This window comes from Macrobrachium rosenbergii, chromosome 4 (assembly GCF_040412425.1).
Source record: "Macrobrachium rosenbergii isolate ZJJX-2024 chromosome 4, ASM4041242v1, whole genome shotgun sequence".
In the NCBI taxonomy this organism is placed as follows: Eukaryota; Metazoa; Arthropoda; class Malacostraca; order Decapoda; family Palaemonidae; genus Macrobrachium; species Macrobrachium rosenbergii.
In genome coordinates, this window is record NC_089744.1 from 80,343,361 (window position 1) to 80,366,016 (window position 22,656).

The window sequence follows — 22,656 nt, forward strand, 5'->3', positions numbered from 1 at the left end:
AGAGAGAGAGAAAGAGACGTGGAGAGAGAGAAAGAGAGAGAGAGAGAGAGGAGAAATCACAAACTTGAGAACAGACCAAAAAGATGAGTGACTAGGAAAGGAATTCAGAAATAGACGCGAGAAGTAAAAATAAAAAAAAGAGAGAAAAAGAAATAATGGAGACAATAAACTGAAAGTATCTCTAAAATAAGAACAGTAACAATCAAACAAAGATTAAGAGTCATGAATATCGCTATGTAAGACGCTACCTCCATGAAAAAAAAATTGCTAAAAAAAATCGCTTTAAGATAAGCCGAACTGAGGCTTCATCAAGATGAAATAAGAGCGAGGGTTATATGTGAAATGGGCGTTCCTGCGGGTAAGCTTCTGCTGCCGCTGCCGTCTGTTGCCTCCAAGAACGAGTCGAGGATCCCGAGATAAACATCTTTCCACCGTGACAGATTCGGCTTCCGTAGGGCTTTAAAAAAAAAGGGGGGGGGAGGGCAAGGGCAAGGGGGTGCGGGTGATAGGACGTTTGTTGTTAGAGGAGCTCCCGTGATGATGGGCAGGGCCGAGGCTGCTTCGGAAGGGAACGGGTTCTTCCGGTCTCCCGGGTAAACAGAAAGAAGAATGGCCATGTTGAGATATTGGAGGCTGGGTCAAAGGTTGTAGGTTTTTTTTTTTATTTTATGAATGGTGGATTTTCTTCTTCAGCAACGAAGAATAATTGTAACCTTGCCAATCAGAGTAATAAAAAACAAGAAAAAATGCACCGAAGGTTCTTCGGCGCGATCGAGTTTTATGTACAGCGTATAGTGCTATATGTAACTCTCAGTCTCGCTCAGTTGCTCCCCAGATGTGGTTTAGTGAAGGTGCGTCGGCGACGCCTCCGGAAAGCGGTGCCAGACGCACGGTACATGGGTAACCTTAACCTTAAATAAAATAAAAACTACTGAGGCTAGAGGGCTGCAATTTGGTATGGTTGATGATTGGAGGGTGGGTGATAAACATACCAATTTGCAGCCCTCTACCCTCAGTAGTTTGTAAGATCTGAGGGCAGGCAGAAAAAGTGCTGACGGACAGACAAAGCTATCTCAATGGTTTTCTTTTACAGAAAACTAAAAGTTAGGATACCAACTAGTTATCTGCAACCTTCTAATTATCCAGGTCGAAAATAGTTTTTAAACCACGCCCTGCCTCTTCATGCATATTGTTTTTCCGAGACTTTCCGTGATAAAATAAAAGTATGATCTGAAATTTAAATTTGATCATATGACAGTTCCAAGATATTCCAGTGAGTGAGTTAGTCTGACTCATTTAGGTTTTCTGTTGGAAATTTCTGTGTCACCCATATGCAATTTTTATTTGCATGTGAGCTATTATTATTATTATTATTATTATTATTATTATTATTATTATTATTATTTATTCAGAAGGTAAATACCTTTTCATATGTAACAAGTCCACAGGAACCACTGACTTGAAATTCCAGCTGCCGAAGAATGTGGTGTTCATTTGAAAGAGGTTATTTGAAAGAACTAAATTGTTAACTTGTAGGTATTAAATACATGCAACAAATAGTATGATAATCTCTGTATTATTATTATTATTATTATTATTATTATAATTATTATTATTATTATTATTATTATTATTCAGAAGGTAAACCCAAGTTCATATGTATTATTATTGTATTAAAGAGGTTATTAAAGAACTAAATTGTTAACTATTATTAACTTATTATTATTATTATTATTCAGAAGGTAAACCCCAATTCATATGTAACAAGCCTACATATACTTGAAACTCAAGCTTCCAAAGAATATGGTGTTCATTTGAAAGAGGTTCTTTGAAAGAACTAAAATGTTAACTTGTAGGTATTAAATACTTGCAGCAAATAGTATGATAATCTCTGTATTATTATTATTATTATTATTATTATTATTATTATTATTATTATTATTATTATTCAGAAGGTAAACCACAGTTCATATGTAGTAAGCCTACATACACTTGAAACTCAAGCTTCCAAAGAATATGGTGTTCGTTTGAAAGAAGTTGTTTTTAAAGAAGGAAAATGGTAACTTAGGGATGCACAAGGAATACAAGTAGTATGATATAGAGGCAAAAGAAAAATCCAAGTGCCATCTGTTTATTGTTATTGCCCGGTGAGTTACAAACACTGTGGCTTCGTCCATCGATGGAATGACCTCCGGGGTCAGTTTCTCATCATAATCCTTGTGGGAAAGAGCTCCCAAGGTCACTGTGGTAATGTGGTTCCCTTAGCCATCGCCGCAAATCGTTCGTAATCTTTTCTCCACAACTTAAATTTGTACATCAGTCTTTGGGAACATACTGAATGTTTTTTTGCGAAAAATAAACTGGTAAATTTATATTTGTTAGTGTTTAGGAGAAGGGTTACAATATTACTCGCATAAGGCTTCAATAAGACGGAATGGTTTAGATTCCAGATTCTCCTTAAATTAAAGAATCTGGAATCTAAACCATCCCGTCTTATCGAAGCCAGATACGAGCAATGTACACAGATACGAGCAGTGTGCACAGTGAAGTTGTATGGCTATTTCGTAATGTTAAGTGATATATATTTAATATTAAAATTTCTATAGTGATCATTCAAACGTGAAATAAAAAATGAAAGCAATAAATTTTTTCCTGTTTTCGGCCGTATTTATTTGCGACCGGTCCAACAGAATTATCCCAAACATTTAACCACTCTTGCCGTTTGTATTGGTGCGTTCACACGCCCCCATATGGTCGTTTGCGGTCGATGGCAATAGTAGCCGTAATGTGTAAATTAGCATAACTGGCATTATAGCGCCGTCATTTTGGCTGTTATATGCGGATGCACGTTCGCGCTTTGGTGTGTGTGGGGCCATTAAGATTGGGAGAGGCGAGGTTTGGGGGTTTGGGGGCGCGGGGACGGGGGGAGGAGAATCATTAGGACTGATTTTGTCTGATTTTGGCCCACGTGGATTTTCGTGGGAGTTTTTCTGTACATGTTGTATCACCCTGATTGACATCAGTGTTATTCAGTGGTGATTTTGGTACAAAAGATCTCTAGAATATATCTTCTTTGTGTGGTTTGTAGATCGAAGGATCCAGTAGGTTGATAGTGCCGTCAGTGCACCTCACGTGGTGCACTGTAGGCATTACTTAAGGGTCTTTGCAGCGTTCCTTCGGCCCCTAGCTGCAACTTCTTTCTTTCTTTTTACTGTACCTCCGTTCTTATTCCCTCTCCTCCATCTGACTTTCCACACTCTCTAACAGTTGTTTCATAGTGCAGCTGCGAGGTTTTCCTCCTGCCACACCTTTCAAACCTTCTTAATGTCAATTTCCATTTCAGCGCTGAATGACCTCATAGGTCCCAGCCCTTGGCCTTATGCCTAAATTCTATATGCTATTCTATGCAGATCGAGGAACTGATACTTTTATCAGTTTTTTCTTTATACTCTGCTAGAATTGGCCGAGTTTATATTCATTCATGAATACATTGGCTGCTTATTTATGCCTATGTAGTGCACAGGTACTATGTTTATTTTAATTCATGCATAGTTTTGTGTGATTAAGGATATGTCAACATGCTTGGATCATCCAGCATTCTTGTTATTGGGAGTGTATACATATGTTGCGCAATCACATACCATGTTATCGGAAATGTGTTAAATAAATTATTCCATTATGGTTTGCATGACACAGCGAATGTATGTTCATATATATATATATATATATATATATATATATATATATATATATATATATATATATATATATATATATATATATATTATAAAATATATATATATAAATGTGTGTGTGTATATATACTTCACTCTTTTGGGTAAGTTCATCACAAGAGGCCTTGAACCCACACTTAACTCATGTTTTAAACCTGTTATTCATTTTCCAGGTCCTCTTTATCAGTCCCGTTTTCTCTCTAGTTACCCTCGGTCTTCCTACTTCGTTTCCTTCCGAATTTTCTGTCCTCTTCCAGGTTTATCTGCTTCCATCATTCTCCATCAAAGTCTGTGCGGATTTCCACCCATTTATCACCTCTCTTAGTTTTCTCCGTTTGTGATCGCTTTGGCTGTCTCGGTGAGTTATTGCCTGTGTTGTGTTTCACATTTATAAAGTGCTGACGTCAGCGCTTCTTGCTAGGCATTTCGGCATCTTGCTGAGCTGAACTTTGGTCCGGCTTTTGATTTTGAGGTGGAGTGGAGCCGAGTGAGTGATGAGTGGAGCGAGAGAGCTTTTGAGGTGGATACCCAGAAATGTTTGCTTGTCCTTTATAAATTTTTTTATTCCTTATCAATGTTATGTTTGTTTATTGCTTATAATTTTTTTTATTCCTATCAGTGTTTGTTTATTCCTTATAAATTTTGTTTATTCCTTATCAGTGTTTGTTTATTCTTTATAAATTTTGTGTATTCCTTATCAATATTTGTTTATTCCTTATCAGTATTTGTTTATTCCTTGTAAATGTTTACATATTCCCTATAAATGTTTTGCATATTCCTTTTAATTGTTCTTTTTTTCCTTATGAATGTTTGTTTATTCCATTTAAATGTGTGGTCATTCTTTATTAATTTTTGTTCATTCCTTATAAATGTGTGTTCATTCCTTATAAATTTTGTTTAGTCCTTATAAAATGTTGGTTCCTCCTTATAAATCTGTGTTTATTCCTTATAAATGTTTGTTTATTCCTTATAAATGTTTGGATATTCCTTATAAATGTGTGTTCATTCCTTATAGATTTTGTTTATTCCTTATAAATGTTTGTTCATTCCTTATAAATCTGTGTTTATTCCTTATAAATGTTTGTTTATCCCTTATAAATGATTGGATATTCCTTATAAATATTTATTCATTCCTTATAAATCTTTGTTTATTCCTTATAAATGGTAATGTGTGGTGTCATTTATTTATCGACCTCCAAAATTAATAGATAAATTGTGTGAGAGAGAGAGAGAGAGAGATAAGATAGAAAATCGTCATTTCAGTGGTCCTTCATCGCTTTTCCCTTTCCCGTCTGCAGTTAGATTTTTCCCCTCAAATCCCTTAGTTTTTCAAATTCCCTTTGCAACTCTCCGCCCTCGATTTCCTCCATCTACTCCAGGCTATCTTCCCCCTTCACCCATAAGTCACCCATCCCCCTGAACATCTAACCCCCCCTCACCCCTCCCCACTCTTCCACCCTCAAGACATCATCCACTCCGTGTGGGGTCATCGTAAAATAGGATAAATTAATTAGGATGCACTTGTTGTGCACTTATCCTCGAAGCGAAATGGACAGCAGGGTAGGACGTAGAGTAATTAAACAGGACGTGTACGTACGTATGTCTGTGGTATCCCCCCTCTCCACATTACAGGACTACTAGGAGTCCTGCGGATTTCATCAGGAGTTTTACGTTGTTTATCGACATTGATCTAAGATAATCGTCATCCCGCTGTGATGGTTCTGTGGCGTCGTTAATGTGATCTGTTGATGTGATTCAGGTGATGACGGCCAGTGGTGGAGTACCCATATGACGATTTTAAGTAATAGCCCACCCTCCCCTCCTCCACCCTCCCACCACTTCCTCCAGCCTCTCTTGGAAATCAACCCTCACCCTCTCACACACATAATCCATTACCTTCTGTTTTATTTGGTACCATTTCTTGTTTTCACCTTATATTTACGTCGCGTTTTAGTGCATGGATCAAATGATATTTCTGTATTGGGTCTATAACTTTAATTTACTGTAACTTATATCCGCTTGGTTTTGTCAACTTGATGAGATGAATATTCTTCTCATTCGTTCTCTCCATTATTACTTGCATCATCGTTTTTTTTATTTAGTTGTGTATCCATTACCACTAAAGGATTTAAAAGCTTGGTTATGGATGAGCGTGCTCGTATTCTTATACAAATTTAAATCGTAATTATTTGCAGATATTTAATAGGATTATTATATGTGCATAATACCCCTCAAAAAATTCCTCCCATCAGTTTTCCCCTTTCTGTCATTTGTAATCGCTCATCGCTTCTTTTCCAGAAAATAGAGTTATTTCATCAATTCCTTCCTTCATCTCAATTTTTTTTCCCCCTCACAGATGCTCCTCTTCTCTTCCAAACCCTATTTGTAGATCTTAGTATATTCGTGTTCACATGCTCTGTGATTACAAACCAGCCATTTAAATTTTACAGACATTCATTGCACTATCTTCTCCGCTTTCATTTACTCCTAAAGGGTTGGCCTTACCAGCAGTAATTTTCAGCTTTCACTGCTGGCAAATTATTTCCAGATTTTTCATCCGTTTCTTCAACTTCTTTTCACTGCCACATTGAGTACCGCATTCATACTCTAGCCACGACAGCTTATCTCAGAATTGAACCTGCTCCCGTTGTTTTTCCTGTAAATTTCTCTTGTCATTCGATTCTTAGAAATATTCAGTAGCGTAGCCATAATAGACAGCACTTCCTTCTCTGGTACCCTGTTGCAGCAAACCAATCTCTCCTATTTACATTACCTTACTTAAGCTTAGCTTTCTTTATAATATGCTCTAATCACTATCTTCATAGACGATTACCCTACATTATATATCCCTATCAGTCCCATCTTACTTCTTTCAAACTTCGTTAATTTCACATACAGCTTTTTATCTCTATTTTTAGACTTATCACACAAGTGCTTCATACCAAAGTATTTGATCCACATACTCTCCTCCATGTCTAAACCCACATTACTCTCCCTATTACTCTCTTTGTTATCTGTCTTACTTTTCCAACCAAAATCGTTCCCAACCCTTTCTCCGTTATAATAAGAAATGCTAAACCCGAAGAATTTCTACTGTCACTGTCACCCATACCTTCCACACCCTGGCCAGCCACTCGGTTACACTATCACCGCCGTACCCACACCATCTCGCTTGCAGTCCCTCGAGTTGGTGCCTGGACATTCTTCAGCCATTTAACTGGCTTCCATACAAGCTCTTGAGTTACTTCCAGCATTCTCGAGTTTACACTTAACCCCTTCTACTCTTGCATTGTTCAGCTCTGTCTGTCTTCATCCTCTACATCTGTGTCAGAAATAACTCTTCCTTTCAAAGTTCTCATTCCATCAACACAGGACCTCTTTGTTTTCAGACATTTTTTCAAGTTGCAGTTTTTATTTTAAAATTCATTTGCTAAATAACCTTTCCTTTCATTTAGCTATTTCCTGTACAGTGTCTGTGTCTTCCTTGTGTATTTCCTTCTTTTACCTTTAGGTTTTCAATATCTACTTTTTTTACATATTACTTTGCCCTTAACAAAATTGTTTTGTAAGCTGCCATGTAATTTCACTTAATTTTGCTTTAAACATTTAAAAACAAAAAAAAAAAATTGTGGCTTAGTCCACTCTTTACCTGACACTGACTCGGCATTGAGCACACCATTTAACATTTTTTATTACATTTTTTACAATCCTGTCATGCAATGTCGTTATAAAAAGGAAATATTTCTCTAGCATTAATCCCATCGATCCTGGTTTTGCTTTGCAATCGGAAACCTGAACTGAAGTGGAATTTTTACCGCAATTTATTTTGGCTTTGGAGTGCCTGATACCATTAATCTTCACAGTGGTAACCCGTTAATTTAACCTGTCAGGTTTTTACTCCTAATTTTGTTTTTAGTTCAGTAACTAATGGGCTGGTACAAATGCCGAGTACTTTCATACTACTAGATTATTATTATTATTATTATTATTATTATTATTATTATTATTATTATTATTATTATTATTATTATTCAAAAGATAAACTCCTGTTCATATGGAACAAGCCTACAGGGGCTATTGACTTGAAATTCTAGCTCCCACAGAATATGTTCGTTTGAAAGAAGTTACAGAAGATAATAGGAAATATAGGAAGAAGGAATCATTTTGGAAAAGAAAAGAATGGATAAATGATTAAATTAACAAATAGATAGGTAAAAATATATATAAATTATTAAAGTACAAGGTTCATTATAGTAGTTGTAATGCCACGTATGTTCTGGTGGTAGTTAAATATAAATTTAGAAAAGAAATGAAAAGAAAAAATGACAAATTAATAAATAAATAGTCCAAAATACAGATGAATCATTAAAGTGCATGTTTTATTGTAGGTGTAACGCCACTTACGTTTTAATTTTAGTTAAATGTTAACTTGTGAGATGCGATAGACCATCACCGGGAAGTATTTTCCCGAGATGTAACCGAGTACCGGAACCTTTCCCTGAAAAAAGCGGGCCGCCATATCTTGAAAGCTAACCATAGTATTTTCTTGAAAATAATCTCATTATGTATGTTTCCCACACCCAAATTCACGTATGAATGCAACCTTACCTAACCTAACCTAACCTAACCTTGGGGCATGGCATAAAAACCGGAGGTGGTGCAATACTAGAATGCATCACAGGAATTTGCCACTGGGATGATAATCATAAGAGGATCCAGGAAGAGGAAAATGGTACGTCATCTTATTCCCTTTAAAGAGGATTGGATCCCATTCGGATCCCTTTAATGTCTCTTGACTTTCGTTTTCTTGGGGTTTGTCGATCTTTTTCGATTATTTAGACGCAGACACCGATATGCAGAAGGACTGATAAAGAAAGTTGATGTTATAACATTAACATTTGATTTTTCATTGTTGTTTTTTTATGATAATCTTATTTATATTTTCGAAAATAACAATTTGATGTTATAACATTGACATTTAATTTTTCATTGGTATGTTTTTTTTATGATAGTCTTATTTATATTTTTGAAAATTGGTGGCGATCCTTTCATTTTGTTTCAGTGGCCAAAATGCCGAAAAATACCATGAAAGGGTATTTGTCACAAACCTTGTAGGAAATTTGACAAGCGTCAGTGCTATGTGCAGTACATTTATATGGATTGTACATGTCTCGTTTATTGAACCAAAAATGAATTTTCAGAGTGTTTTAAGTTATGTTTTTTCACAGTCATGATTTGTCTTCGAAGAACTTTGGAACTGTTAAATTTCTTCATTCATTCCTTTTGGCATGACTTACCATAAATATTACTAAAATATTTTGTAACTAATGGTAAATTTACTCATCTTCATACATCCAGACATACATATGCATGTATATATGGTAGCTTGATTTTAAATTGATTTCCTTTAAAAAATTTTGAAACCTCTAGGAAGAAAGTGTAATCTCCATATTTGAGAATAATCTAAGTGTAATTCTACTCAATTTAGTAACATTATTTTTCACCGCGTTCCTTCTTGATTTGTATCCCAGTGGCCCTTTCTCCTCCTCCTCTCGCTTAACCACTGTAATAACGAGGAATTATCCTAGAGATTTGTCTCTCGATACGAGCCGATCCCGAGTCCGTGCTTCTCATTTAACTGTTAATGCTGATTTACAGTTACGGTTCGCGTACGTCTTTTGTTCCTCCCGGTAATGATGGTCTTCGGGGGCGTGTGATGGCGAGGCAATTGGGGGGTGATTAAAGAAACCGGGGGCGTGAAATCGCAATGATTCGATTAGTTCGGTTCTAAAACGCTTGCGATGCCGCGCGCTGGATTGCGGACGCGCTTGCGCACGACTGCTCGTCGCTACGTCTCACGCTGGAAGGTGGAACGCCCCCTCGGCCTTGCTTGCAATCTCAGGGTCGTCCGTCACTTTGTTTTTTTTCCCTAGGTCGGTGATGAATGTGGCATTTATGCCCCGCTTGCGGCATTGCGCTAATATTGGCACGTCGTCTCTCTCTCTCTCTCTCTCTCTCTCTCTCTCTCTCTCTCTCTCTCGCTTGCTGTGCAACATCAGTGATGATCTGGAAGCATCGGTGGCTTTTTTCCAAGTCCCGCTTGTAAGTCTTGCTTGTTTTTATCTTCGTTCTCTCTCTCTCTCTCTCTCTCTCTCTCTCTCTCTCTCTCTCTCTCTCTTACTGTGCAACATTATTGATGATCTGTAATCATTGGTGGGTTTTTTCCAAGTCTTGCTTGCAAGTATTGCTAGTTTCTGTCTTCGTTCATCTTGTCAGCATAGAGTAACTGTATGTGTCGAATAGCTACCACCTTGATAATTCTCTCACAGTCATGAGATATTTTATGGAAGTAACATATATCATTTCGAAAATTTCTGATTTAGGGCAAGAGAGAGAGAGAGAGAGAGAGAGAGAGCGCGTAATTAAAGTCTGACCATTTCCACCCGTAATCATTGGGGCTGCAAATAATCCATTTCCTGGAACCAGCCTCTTAATGGTTTCGACATGTGACTTTGGCTCCAGAAAGGACTCCAGTGCTGAAGGATTGCGCACAGAGCCCTGATTACCCCTCTCGGTACCTCTCTCTCTCTCTCTCTCTCGCTGGGCAATATTATCGACGATGTGGGATCGTTGATGCGTTTTTTTCTCTCTCTCTCTCTCTCTCTCTCTCTCTCTCTCTCTCTCTCTCTCTCTCTCTCTCTCTCTGCATCTGTACAACATTATCGTTGATGGGAATCATTGATGCGTTTTTCCCAAGTCTCTCTCCTCTCTCTCTCTCTCTCTCTCTCTCTCTCTCTCTCTGTACAACATTATCGTTGATGTTGAATCATTGGCGTTTTTTCCAAGTCTCTCTCTCTCTCTCCAAATATGGATGTCTCTTGGTTTTCTTTTCGGTATGTGAGAAAATTATCTCTTTCGCCTTTAAATCTGGGCTTCCCGTTTATGGGTTACTATAAAGAGTGGGAAGGATGTGTTTAAAATATTTCATTTTCTCTTAAGTGCTGTTAAAGGCAATTCCTTATTATCCTGATCCTTTTTTATTTGTTCATTCAGTATTTATTGATTATTAGTACAATAATAGATATTATTATTATTATTATTATTATTATTATTATTATTATTATTATTATTATTAGCTAATCAGTTTTAGTTTTCTGTACAAGAAAGCCATTGAAATGGCTATTTCTGTGTCCGTCCGCACTTTTTCTGTCCGTCCTCAGATCTTAAAAACTACTGAGGCTAGAGGGCTGCAAATTGGTATGTTGATCATCCACCCTCCAGTCATCAAACATACCAAATTGCAGCCCTCTAGCCAGAGTAGTTTCTATTTTATTTAAGATTGAAGTTAGCCATGATCTTGCGTCTGCCACCGCTAGGGGTTCCCGCCGCCGACTCATCTTCGCATAACCGCATCTGGGGAGCAACTGAGCATTGCCCGGTCGTGGTTGAGACTTTCGTACTTAAGCACATCGAGAGTTTCTTACAGCATTATACGCTGTACAGAAAAGTCGACTACGCCGAATGAACTTCTGCGCATTTTTTACTTGTTTGGTGGTGATTTTAATTTTCTTTCATTACTAACACTCTTGATATCAGTTTCCAATTAAATATTTTCCGTTCATGTTTTACCCATTTAGAAGATACTAAGAAATTTTACTTTTTCTCCGACTCCGTGTTATTTAGAGCCTTTAAGTTTAGAAAATATATTCATTTTTATATTCGTAAAATTATGTATTTCTGAAATCATTGTTCTTCGCTGGGTGAGCGGGTTCCGTTCTCAGCTACCACTCTGATATCGCGAGTCTGAATCTTCCGACCGGCCAGTGAAGAACAAGAGAAATTTGTTTCTGGTGATAGAAATTCATTTCTCGCTATAATGTGGTTCGGATTCCACAATAAGCTGTAGGTCCCGTTGCTAGGTAACCAACTGGTTCTTAGCCACGTAAAAATAAATCTAATCCTTCGGGCCAGCCCTAGGAGAGCTGTTAATCAGCTCAGTGGTCTGGTTAAACTAAAATATACTTTTTTTCTGAAATCATTAGTTCATTCATCATCGCGCTGATATTGACGTATGTCTTTATTTTACAAACAGAACATTTACTTGTCAGTCGTAGGGCTGTCTACATCTTTCACCTCATTTAGAGAAACTGGAGATAATTTATAGTTCCTTGAGAATTTTGGTTAGATTTATCTCTCTATCAGTTTATCTATCAGTCATTCAATCTATGTATCTATCTACCTGTCTATATATATATATATAGCATATATAGCAGAGAAAGATATATATATATATATATATATATATATATATACTGTATATATATATATATATATATATATATATATATATAGATAGAAATATTAGACACAATACACACACACATATATATATATATATATATATATATATATATATATATATATATATATATATATATGTGTGTGTGTGTGTGTGTGTGTGTGTGTGTGTAGGGAAACTGACTATGATTTAGTGAGGAGACATTGAGCGAGAGAGAGAGAGAGAGAGAGAGAGAGAGAGAGAGAGAGAGAGAGACTACATTTGATAGAAGGTCACTACTTTACCGGTGTACCCTTTTCCAGTAATGTTTACATGAAATAAAGCATGTCATCCCTGATTGATTATAACATTAAACAAGTAAAAAATGCGCAGAAGTTTCTTCGGCGCAATCGAGTTTTCTGTACAACGTATAATCTAGGCCACCGAAAATAGATCTATCTTTCGGTGGTCACGATATAATGCTGTATGAGCCGCGACCCATGAAACTTTAACCACGGGCGGGTGGTGGCCTATCCTATATCGTTGCCAGAAGCACGATTATGACTAACTTTAATCTTAAATAAAATAAAAACTACTAAGGCTAGAGGGCTGCAAATTGGTATGTTTGATGATTGGAGGGTGGATGATCAACATACCAATTTGCAGCCCTTTAACCTCGGTTGTTTTTATGATCTGACGGCGGTCAGCAAAAGTACGAACAGAATAAAGTGGGGACGGACAGACAAAGCCGTCACAATAGTTTTCTTTTACAGAAAACTAAAAAATGGAAGGTTTTATTTCACAAGTAAAGAATCTCTCAAAATTCTTTAATTAAATCGAACTTTTGCTGGATGACATGAAGATTTGGGGGTATTACCCTCTAGGGGTGTCGATCTTCGCCCCTCTCCTCGCTGTCATTCCTTCCTCTCTCTCTCTCTCTCTCTCTCTCTCTCTCTCTCTCTCTCTCTCTCTCTCTCTTTTAATTCGTCCGCTCACAAATCATAGTGGTTTTTCTCACATAAATTTTCCGAATTGCCGGTTGAGATTCCTCTCTCTCTCTCTCTCTCTCTCTCTCTCTCTCTCTCTCTCTCTCTCGTGACAAGCGTATCATTCATCTTTTCCATTCCGGATTTATGTGTTTATTTCGTGTCAACAAACCTTTATTTACATTTTCCTTTTAGGGCTGTTCTTCGTTGACCCTTTTTCTTTTTTTTTTTTTATTCTTCTCTTCTGAAGGATTTTCATGTATGGGTATTTTCTCCTTCTCCTTCCTTTTTACTTCCTTCCTTTTATTCTTTGACGGGATTATTTATTCAGTATTGTGATGTTGCTTTCTTTTATGACTTGATCCTACTTTTCGGTTATTTATAGTGACCTGAAATTTATAGCTTATAGATGGACGGTTTCGTTTTGTGTGTATTTCTTTAAATCTCCCCTCTCTTATATTTGCTTATATATTTTTGCTTCTTCATGGACGGATTCGTTTCTTGAGTCACAGAATACAATTTTCTTTTTTTTCGATTTTGTAAAAATACAGTCTGTATTTTTCGTGACTTTTATCACAATATTTAGAATGACTTTATAGTAATTCACTTACATTTATCAATGTATAGTGAATTTGATATTAACAATATTTGTGGTTAATATATATATATATATATATATATATATATATATATATATATATATATATATATATATACTGTATATGTATGTATATTTTATATATATAGACATATATATGTATGTATATTATAAACATATTTTCATATACATTATATATATATATATATATATATGTATTATGTACACATACATACAAACATACATACTGTCAGTGTTACATGACCAGTTAATATCCGTCAGGACGTAACAGAACTATGGGCCAGGAATTTTTACCAGGGGAAATGGTCATGAGACCCCAGAATATCCGGGTATTAGCAATATGAATGACTACAGACGATTATTTAATGACCTGTAAGACCAAAATTTTAGACACTTACATTGCCGTAGATTAAAATCATTGTCTGATTATGAACAGAAATATGTCATTATTATTTGGCCCTCTGAGGCTGACCGTTTGGGTAGATTTAAATTTTCTTCTTACACTCCATTAGATAAAGACATTGGCCAACTGTTTAATAGGATCTTGTCCTGTACAGCCACATCGACAGTCTGTTTATTCATCCCTGGCAAGAATCCTTCCATGAGGATGCATAAGAGGATTCCTCCGTTGTATCCTTACCGAACCAGTATCCCATGGTATCCCTTGGCGCGCTACTTTAATCAAGGCTTCACGAACAAAACAAAAAAAAATCCATAGTTTATTGATTATCGATGTAATGGGTTCCGTTCTCTCTCTCTCTCTCTCTCTCTCTCTCTCTCTCTCTCTCTCTCTCTCTCTCTATTATTGACCTACATAGGGATGTTTCTCCCCTTCTGTTTTATCACCTTTCCTACCTGGTTTATTTTATTTTTTTTTACTTATCCTTCGTTCTTGCTTTTGAGATTTTCCCCTTTTACCTATATGGATAGCCTTATCCCCACCCCCATCTCTTCCTCCCTCCCTCCCTCCCCTCCCTTACCCCGTTTCTTTGTAAATCCTCACCCTGAGAACTCGCCCCCCCTCCATTAATACTCTCTGTCGTAGGTTTAATCCCTTGCTGTGGGATTTTTCACCTCATTTAGCCCGGAGTAGATTTAGGATTTATGGTTCTCTATGGAACAAGGCCCATGGAATTTGCTCTATGGATCCTACCATAAGAGTCGTCCTGTTGAAGTCTTCACCTAAAGGCCCAAACTAAGTAGGAATAAACTTCTATTATTATTATTATTATTATTATTATTATTATTATTATTATTATTATTATTATTATTATTATTATTATTAGGAAGGAGACCCTCTCTTAAATATATTTCGTTAAAAGTTATTGCTACGTCAGGAGAGTTTAATTTTTTATAAATTAAACTGCTGATCCAACCATAATTTATTATTATTATTATTATTATTATTATTATTATTATTATTATTATTATTATTATTATTATTAAACTTTGCCGATGCAGCCAGACTTTATAACAAGTGATTATTATTATAATTATTATTATTATTATTATTATTATTATTATTATTATTATTATTATTATTATTATTATTATTATTATTCTGTATATCAGGTCCACAATAATATTCAATGGTATTCTTGTTGATGCAGCCGTAATTTTTAAGTAATAATTATAAAAAAGTATTATTATTATTATTATTATTATTATTATTATTATTATTATTATTATTATTATTATTATTATTATTATTATTATTATTATTGCTTTGTTCATTTCTTACAAAAGAAACCCAGTAAAAAAATTAAAACGCGTTCACACAGAAAAAAAAAATTGAAGTAAATTCTTCTGCAAATCGCCAGAGCGGAGGAGTTTTTTTTTTCTTCTCTCTTCTAACGATGAGAATATTCTCGAAAGTACGTTAATTGGACTCCCTTTAGAATGGCTTCCCTAAAAGGTTAATTGATTATCTCGGGTGACAGGTTTATTGACGCCATATGTATGTTCATTGTGGCTACTAAGGTTTCCTATTATGCGAGGATTTTTTTTTATTATTATTATTTTTTCATTTTTGCTGTTTGCTCGGTTCTCTTTCATCAGAATTTTTTTTTTTTTTTTGCTGTTTGCTCGGTTCTCTGTCATCAGAATTATTTTGTAGGATTTTTTTTTACTGTTTGCTCAGTTCTTTCATCAAAATTACTCTTAAGGTTTTTTTTTTATTTAGTTGTTATTATTTTTTTTATGCTGTTTGCTCGGTTCTCTTTCATCAGCGTTATTCTTTAGGTTTTTTTTTTTTTGCTGTTTGCTCGGTTCTCTTTCGTCAGTATTATTCTTTAGAATGTTTTTTTATCTATTATTATTTTTTTTTTTTTGCTGTTTGCTCGTTCTCTTTCTTAACACGAATTTTTCTTTAGGATTTTTTCTTTTTTTTTTGCTGTTTGCTCGGTTCTCTTTCATCAGAATTATTCTTTAAGATTTTTATTTTTCTTTATTTATATATTTTTGCTGTTTGTTCGGTTCTCTTTCATCAGAATTGCTCTTTTTTTTAATGATTAAATAATTGGGATGGGATCGTTACTCGTGAACGGGATATAAAATCATAAAGTGAAAAGCTAAAAGAATTCGTATGAGTCCCTTGACTTAATTCAGCTGTATTTGTGGAAGACCTTTTGGCTTTTGCACTATCCTCGTTTTTTTTTTATCCATGTGTTTTTACATATAGCCATTCAGATAGTTCCCCCCCGGCAGCCTACTCGCCCGGAGTTTATAAATTCATCCGCCTCTTTGTCTAACTTGTTTTTCTCCATTAAATATTTCAAAAAAGTTGTATGTGAACTACAGTGAAGTTTTGTGGAAAGGTAGCCTATGGACCAAGAAAGGGTTGACTGGATTTTGAAGTGAATCCGAATACTGATTCAAGATTTCTTTTTAAATTTTCGTTAACAAAGTAAAGATAGAGTTCTTCTCAACCTTCGTCTGTTTCTGTACATGATGAAGACACAGTACTTTTCCAAATCGATTCGCAAATTTCTACAAAACAAAAAATCGTGATCATGACGCAAATAAAAAAAAAAAAAAAATCAGCCATAAGTGCGGCATTAAAATCTCTCAGTCCGGAAGGTGTCACACGGATCCGGATAGTTAGAACCGGTTCTGGTAGGAAAAGATATTATGTGCTCCTAAGGGATAAACTTGCCTGCAGTGCTTGCTAGTTTGAGGTCCTCATTTTTCGTGTTTGTGAGTGACTGGTTTCCTTCTTTCGATGTTTTCATTAAGATGTGACAATCGAAATTTGGCTCTCTCTCTCTCTCTCTCTCTCTCTCTCTCTCTCTCTCTCTCTCTCTCTCTCTCAAAATTCTTTACACCGTTCATATTTCCCTCTCTCTTCTCTTCTCTGAAAATTCCTTACACCATCTATATTTCTTATCCCTCTCTCTCTCTCTCTCTCTCTCTCTCTCTCTCTCTCTCTCTCTCATGCCCTCCTTTCCGTTCTTCTTCCTCCACCTCCTCCCCTCCTATTACCGCCACCTCCTTCATAATCTGTCGGCGGGAGGCGGCGCGCCGGCATTGAAAACCCAAGTCTGCTGCGGCAGCTGTCTCTCGCAATCTCCTTAAGTACATTGCATCAGGTATTGTGATACTTTGATTTGTCTAATGGCCATCCCAATTGATTGAAAATCCGAGTAGGCGTTAGTCTGTTCTTGTACCCCGATGTCTGATTCACACCCCTCCCGCCCCCATCCCCCCCGCCGCATCGATGAATTTCAGACGCAAACTATGCCGCTGGGTCTGACGATGGGGAGGGGGAGGTTGGCAAGAAGAGAAGAAGACAGGTAGGTATTTTTTTTCCCTCTCTTTCTCTCTCTTTCTCCCTGACGGTGACATCCCCTTATCGACTGTCACAGTTGTTTTAAAGAGGGAAGCATCGACGGAATAACGGGGTCGTTCTCTCTCTCTCTCTCTCTCTCTCTCTCTCTCTCTCTCTCCCCCCGACTATTTATGGATTGCGTTATTCGACAAATCAATAATTGATTCGTTATCTGTCGTCCTTTAGGTGGGGGAATTTTTTTTTTTTCCCGAGGTGCATCTTCAATACTTTTTTGTTCATTTCAGGTATTAGTTATCTGGGGAAATATAGAATTTCTCCAGATGGTGTAGGTAGCGTTGGTGGAATTGTGGATGCTGGAGGAGAGAGAGAGAGAGAGAGAGAGAGAGAGAGAGAGAGAGAGAGAGAGAGAGAGAGAGAGAGAGGTTGTGTTCTAGTCTGGTTACAGAGATTAGATAGCAAAAAGTATTTTCCTTAAATCAATAGTCTGATATTTAGATCCTGGTATGGAGCGCTGATCATTTTTCCCTCTGCAGTTTGGAGCACAGGACTGATATTAATGTTTTTTCTGTTATTTCAGTATTGTTTAGCTTGTTTTTTTTTTAAGATAATTATAAAAAAACTCTCTTTTGACACGTCGATATAAGTGTTCTTTACCCATAGTATTTATATTTAAAAGATTTTTTTACTCCTTGTTTTTATGACAACGAGTGTGTGCAGAAGGTCCTGAATGTTTAGGAAAGGGTATTTCTGATTATATTTTAGAGATTCTTTCATATATAAAAGATTCTTATATTCCTTATTTTTGTGACAACGAGTTTTTAGAAAAGGATATTCCTGGTTTGTTTTAAATATATTCGTACTCTGAGAGGAAGATCACTTTGAATACGGAAAATGACCCAAAGAACTATAGTAAACAAAAAATGCGCCGAAGTAATCGAGTTTTCTGTACATCGTATAGTCAAGACCACCGATAATACATCTACCTTTCGGTGGTCTTGGCATAATTCTGTATGAGCCGCTGCCCGTGAAACTTTAACCACGCCCGGTGGTGGCCCTAACTATATCGTTGCCAGACGTACGTTTATGGCTTACTTTAACCTTAAATAAAATAAAACCTGCTGTGGCTAGGTAGATGCAATTTGGTATGTTTGATAATTGGAGGGTGGATGATCAACATACCAATTTGCAGCCCTCTAGCCTCAGTATTTTTTAAGATCTGAGGGCGGACAGAAAAAGTTATTGGAGAATTACTGAAATATTTTCTCTTTTTCCTTGGTATTTCGGTTATTCTGTTATATCATGGTATGAATGTATCAAGCCTGAGCACTGACCTGATTGTGTGGAATTATACGTATGAGTATGTATATAGAGCAGATATATATATATATATATATATATATATATATATATATATATATATATATATATATGTTTATATATATATATATATGTTTATATATATATATATATATATGTGTGTGTGTGTGTGTGTGTGTGTGTGTGTAATTGTAATAGCCACAATGCTCTTAACTTCTGGAATTTTTCGCTTTTTTTTTTTTGGATACGCTTGTCACTACAAAGCCTTAAGATCAAAGTTCCATAATTACAACAGAGTCACGTTGTAATTATGGAACCTGGGTTCGTTTCCCGCTACCGGCATCATAATTTCTTCATATTTCTTGCACTGGGATCTTAAGGCTTTGTAGTGACAAGCGTATTAAAAAAAAGGGGAGGGGGCGAAGAATTCGGGAAGTCAAGAGGCCATTGTGGCTATTACAATTACACATGTATCTGGTAAAAAGTGACCAGTAGATTCTACACATATATATACATAAAAATTATACAAAGAAATGCTGCACGGACTTTTTCCGTCTCCCATCCCTTCAATGCCTGAATTATAAATGGAGAGGAAAAGAAAGTTTCAGACACGTGTTTATCCTTCTGTATTCCCATTTTCGCCCATGTACTCCAATGCACCACAGATCGCATCAGATTCTTTTAAGGACGGAGAAACATCCATTTCACTCGCATGAAAAAGCTCATTTCCCCAACATCTGCCATTCCACATAGGTAAACCTTTTCAGCAGCATGAGCCATTTCACCGAGATGCCTCTGGGAAATCGCCAGCTTAATGCTATATAAATAAAGAGAAGAAGAAGAAGAAGACACTAATACCATTTGCTTCAGATCACTCAGCTTCCTTCCCTTAGCCTCCCTCTCCCTCCCCTCCCTGTGCGTTCTTCGTATTAACTCTCCCCCACCCCCGGGGCCCTTCTACAGTACTCTCCCTACCTGGTAAATAATGTAACACTTGTCCTTTCTTGGATATTTAAGGCCTGAAAGGGGAGGAGGCGCCATTTGCATTAATCTCGAGGCATACGAGGGCGCGTTCAGTTGACACCTCTCGCTGTGGGAAGGTTTGCGTTCGTGGAAGATGAGTTCGATTGTTACTTACGGGGTAGAAATGATGATGATTTTGCATGTTGATGAAGGTCAAGATTAATCTAGTTATTTACGGTAAAACTAATGAAATTTTTCCGGTAAGTGATAGAGGCTTATAAAGGAAAATAGTTTGTAAAAATAGGAATCCATTTAACCCGAGGTAAACATGAACTTCGCAGAGAGCGAGTGGAAATATAAATTATGAATATTCTTAAATGCCCTTGTAAATGAAGCCGTTTTCGGATCAAACTTTCCCGCTCCTGAACGTCTTCGAGTTAGGCGGGATTGCCTGCGAACATAAACCTGGCCCTTCGCATAGCATGGAAAGGGCCAGTTACAGGTAAACAAGCCAATTTGGAGTCGTTTGAGCTCCCCCTTATAAATAGGCTCGGTGCCGAAATTGGTAGTTTTGTGCGTGTTTTGCACACCAGTGTTATGAATCACGAAAGGGCGCCTCCTCGATCGGGGGGAGGGAAAGAGTTATGGCTCCTCCCCCCTCCTCCACCTCCTCCTCTTTGGCTTCTAAGACCATAATGATCGGTCGTTAGCCTTGTCATGCATTCCGCCAGGTTGGCTACGGCATAGTTTTCATGACTAACAGATGTCCCCCCTGCCCTTCCCACCCTACCCCCTACCTTCGATGTGCATGGTATTTCTCTAATGAAACTCCCTCACTCCTGCCCCCACCCCTCTCCCCAAATCAAAACACACACCGACAACTTTTTTCAACGTTGCCCCATTTCGCGCGCGCTTACGAGAAGAATCTGACGCATGCGCACTAGATCGCCTCATGGATGGGCGATAATTGAATTCGCGTTCCTTTTTTTTTTTTTCTTCTTTTTATTATAGCTTCCATGTCTTTACCCGTTATCATGCAAGGATAAGAAGCATTTATCACAGTCTTTATTCTTCGTTCTGATTTATAAAGGGGGCCCCTTAAAACATTAGCTTGCGTAATGTTGGGGGAGGGAATAACAGGGCCATATTTTAGGGCTTGTTATTAGACAGGCTGGAATTTGGTGTGATTGTTTTTTCCTTTATTTTTTTTTTTTTTTTTTTTTATCCAAGGAATCACCACAATTAATTGGGTATATCCTGAAGACTGACGTTCATTTATGCTCGAATCAAGGTTGCTTTTTTCTCCCTGTTTTTTTTTTTATTTTTTTAATGCGAAGACGGACAAGTCTGTAAGACTCATTCAGGGGGGAAAAATAGATCCTGTCTCTTAAAGAAGGGAAGGTTATAGAAAAATCAGCAACGACTAAGTTATAATAAAGTGCATTTACTTTATTTCAACGTGCCGGGGTTAAAATGTTTTTTTTTTTTTTTTATATTTGCTGTAACATTTTTCCCATTCATTCAAAAGCTTGTGTCAATGGGCTTCATGGGTATTCCTGAGTCCTCAGTAGCCATTGCTTGGCCTTCCAGTATGTACATAGAGAGCAGAGAGATATATATATATATATATATATATATATATATATATATATATATATATATATTAGTATAAATATATATATATATATATGTATGTATACACACACATACATATATATGTACACTTTGTATTTCACAACTTTGTATATCTCCTTTTCCATCACTAAAATGCATAATATATAAATATATATACAGGGTGCGTATAAGTAACGCCATTTGTTTGCGGAACAAAATTAAAGCCTTTTTGATTATCCTTATTTTTCCGAATGATGAATGTGTACATGAAAAGATTAATATATATTAACAAAATTAATATAATGCTTATTCGGTTTAATGTTCATTACAAATACTAATTGCTGAACTCTGCAGAAAGACGCCTACTGGATTTTTGAGGAGAACGCAGCAACGATTCTGTAGTTCACTGGACTTTTCTAAGCTTGTTAAAACTGGCCTACCTCCATTTCTCATGGAGCATCACTTTACACTTCCTGGTGGATTCAAATTTTCTAAATCAAGCTTGTGATATTTGCGCTTTGCACCCTGGGATGTTAAATTCAGCTGATAACAATCTTGCGGTTTGCACCTTTTTATTGTTTTGACAGTACAATTGAATTGCTTTACTCTCTGCTCCTTTGTTAATCTCTATGGTTGTATAAAATATCTGAAAAAATGAAGATTTAGCATATTAATCAAAGAAAATAATAAAGAAAATATACATTATAAGATATAAAATTAAAAAGGGCGTTACTTATGCCGCACCCTGTGTATATATATATATATATATAGCATATATATATATATATATATATATATATATATATATATATATATATATATATATATATATATATATGGAATTAGTGTTATAACACTAATGTTAATTGAAATATATTCATATATAAGTTGTTATTTATTGATAATAAAGTCATTGTCCCGTAAGCTGAATTACAAAGGATTAAGAATCAGACTACAGTGCGACTTAGCCAACCCACACGGCCAGCAAGTGAGGGTTAATGTGCCCACTGTAGTCCTGAGTTCTTGTCCTTCGCTGGTTTGAGCCCACGGGACGACGAACTTATTATCAACTAAAAAATTCCCCTTCCGTAACATATATGAAAATATATTATTTCTGAGGTAGAGCGAATTGGATATTAAAGGACGTTTGTAGCTTACTGATTATATATGAATCACGGTGATGTGATAAAAAGTCATATATATGTATATTTTATATGTGTGTGTATGTATGCATACTGTATATATATGTATACATACACATATCAATATACATATATATATATATATATATATATATATATATATATATATATGAGCATATTTACTGATGGAAAGGAGAAATGCAAAGTTTGTAGTAA